Raw genomic sequence first — 3,321 nt, 5'->3', positions numbered from 1 at the left:
TACAACAGTATTAATTAAACAAGGGACCTAATTTGACTATTACTAATTGAGCTACTCATGTTCTTTTCCAGTTTCAGAATTCAACCCAGGATTTCACACTGCATTTAGTTGTCGTGTTTTCTTAGTCTCCTCCAGTCTGTGACAGTTCCTCAGTCTTTCCTCATCTTTCACGATTTTGACATTTTTGAAGAGTGCTAGTCAGTTATTTTGTAAAATGTCTCTAAATTTGGGTTTGTCTGCTGTTGTCTCATAATTAGATTGAGGTTATATATATATTTGGCAAAAAACAACCACCATAAATACCACTCTTATTAGCACATCTTATCAGGGGTACTTGATGTGAACATGTCTTATTACTGATGATGATAACCTTGATTGCTTGGTTAAGTTGGTGTCTGCTAGATTTTTCTATTGTAAAGTTACATTTTTTTCTGTGTTTAATAAATATCTTGGTAAATATACTTTAAGACTATGCAAATGTCCTTTTTCTCCTCAAATTTTTGCCTATTGATGTTAGCATATATTGATGGGTCTTGCCAGAATAGCTATGACTGTATGTTTTCCTAATAATAATTTTGTATTTCTCTCATTCCATCCACATGTATTAGTTGGAATTCTCCTGTAGAAAAGAGCTGTATTTTCTCCCCACTTACTTTTTTACACAACTATTTAATTATATCAGTAGAGACTCTTAGATACCTATTTTATTCTATTTTTTATGATCTAGTATCATCATTATTCCTTTTGCTCAAATTGCTCTGGATTTGGCCATTAAGAGCTCTTCAGGTTGGCCTCTGTGTCCCTTCGACATATCTCCATTCATTTTTGAACACTTCTTTACTTTCTATNTTGGCCTCTGTGTCCCTTCGACATATCTCCATTCATTTTTGAACACTTCTTTACTTTCTATAGCCACAAACTATTCCAGGGTAATTTTATACTTTCTCTGTTCAGCCAGGAATCATCCACTTATCCTAGGAGACTAGGTTCTCATTACTGAAAAATGGTGTTTAGAAACCAAGATCAGAGTGTTAGGTGTGCTCAGTGACAATGGGATGTCACTGTTTGTGGGCCCCCTCTGGTGACAGAACTAGGGAATATATATGTATATATTCATTCCAACCCATGCATGCACACACAACTCTATTTCTATATGTCTGTGTATGTATAGTAAAACCATGAGTTCATACTGATGTCTCTGATTTAAATCCAATGCCATAGAGTTTGTTCTTGTTTTCACCTTTCCTTATTTGTAACTTCTTTCCATGCCTATGAAAATATCTCTCATTATCTACAAAATATTTACTTATTTGTTTATTCCTAATACACATGTGAGGTAGTTTCATAATTGCTAATCCATATTCCCATAACAAACATTTTTACTAATTCAAGTTCTTTTGGTCTTCAGCCTTAGAGTACCCAGACAAGACACTATTTTCCTCAATCACATAGGTTAATTTTCTTCTTCCCTGCCTCTTCAGTGTGGTGATATTATTTATTTGAAATAAGTTAGGTTTATTTGCTGTAGTTCACATTCCATTTTAGGTTATCCCCACATCCTGATTGATTTAATTATATGTCCTTTTGGAATGTGAAGTATATGGTTCTAAATGTCCGTACAAACAAATGAGCTGTACAAACTGGAAAACTCAAGAAAGTGTCCCTCCCTTTCTATACATCTCATTCACATTCTCCCCTTTTTCCTACCACTTTCCCATCCACTCCCTGTAGAGAACCAATGTATTTAGCTTCTGGTTCATTCTTCCTGTATTTCTTTTGCAAAAATGAGCAGATATATGTATATTTTCTTATATTCCTTTCTATCTTTCCTGTCCTGATACTCTTGATCTATCTTTGATATAGGTTTTATTTCTATAAGAATTAAAAATTCCCTGAAGTTTTTATGTATTTTCATCCAGATTATTATCATCAGAACTTCAAGTGNAAAAATTCCCTGAAGTTTTTATGTATTTTCATCCAGATTATTATCATCAGAACTTCAAGTGACCAATGACTCTGCAGATAATCTATCTCATTATTTCAGATTGGGTTTTTATTAGACTTATATTTACTAAAGTTTTGTCATTAGTATTTATTTTATGACAGCTTTGTGTCCATAGCCTGCATTAGACTTTGTTTTCAAAGACCATCTATCATTCCTAACGCATGTCACAAAAAAATTGGTCTCACTAAAAACAATTAGAAATATCAGGCTCCATAGGGCTTCAGAATTCATCTGTTTGGAAGAGGGTGGGTGGGACATGTGTTTTCTGACCATCACCAGGTCTAATCTGGTCCGTAACTTCCATGGCATTCAGCCTTTCTGGTTTTACATAGCTATGGGAAAAGATTCCCTACAAAGAAAGCAGCAGGCATGCCATCAAATAACATTTCATTCTTTCATTTCTTTGCTCTTAGAACAAGTCTGTAAAGATTACAAGTCTATCTCAGAGGAAAAAAAATAAAAGTATAGTACAGCCAAAACTTGAGCAAGTTCACAAAGAATCATAAGGGGGTGGACGAGATATTAGAATATAAATAGAAAGTACAGTATTAGCTCCAAACAAATGCTTTCAAAGTCTTTGTGTGCACTGACAGCTACAGATATTTGATGTAAATGAATTTTTCTCTAGAAACAATGGAATCTGTAGCTTGTGGTGGCAGTGTTTCTTTTCTAAACCTTTCTTTCTTTCTTTCTTTATTTCTTTTTTTGTCCCTGAGGTGAAAGCAGAGCTAACTTAGGTATGTATTTGCATCAGAAAGACTCCCCAGCAGCATCCATACTAGTCAGTGANCTTCTCTCCACAAAGCACAAACACAGTCACAGTCACACATAGGCACGTTGACACACTAAAATGATGATGGTGATTAGCATTGCAATTTTCATTGAATATTAGAAGGTGAAGCCCATAACCACATAGGCTGCATTTTTTGCTTTTTGAAATCCCATCAACTTGCTAGCGTTTACTCATGTCCATTAATGGTACTTCCATTTGTCTAGGTGTTTGTGTAAAAATGGGAGAGTGATTCCTGACACCACCTCTGTCCCATGGACCCTTGCCCCAATCAACCCATCCATCAGTAAGTTTTTCAGAATCTTCTTATAAAATACATCAGAAATCTCCACTTTTTGCCATCATTCTAGTCCAAGCTCCCTCTCTTGACTACCTATCTGAATTCCTCTGCCCCTGCTTTGCTTCCATCTCCACAAGCACCAGAATGATTTTTTAAAATTTAAATACCGTGCCATTCCCCTAATTAAATGGCCTGATCCCCCCCGCCCCCCACTATCCATGGCTTTCTATTGTATTTAGATAGATG

Source organism: Galeopterus variegatus, unplaced genomic scaffold, assembly GCF_000696425.1.
Source record: "Galeopterus variegatus unplaced genomic scaffold, G_variegatus-3.0.2 Scaffold232, whole genome shotgun sequence".
NCBI lineage: Eukaryota > Metazoa > Chordata > Mammalia > Dermoptera > Cynocephalidae > Galeopterus > Galeopterus variegatus.
This window is presented reverse-complemented; position numbering follows the sequence as displayed.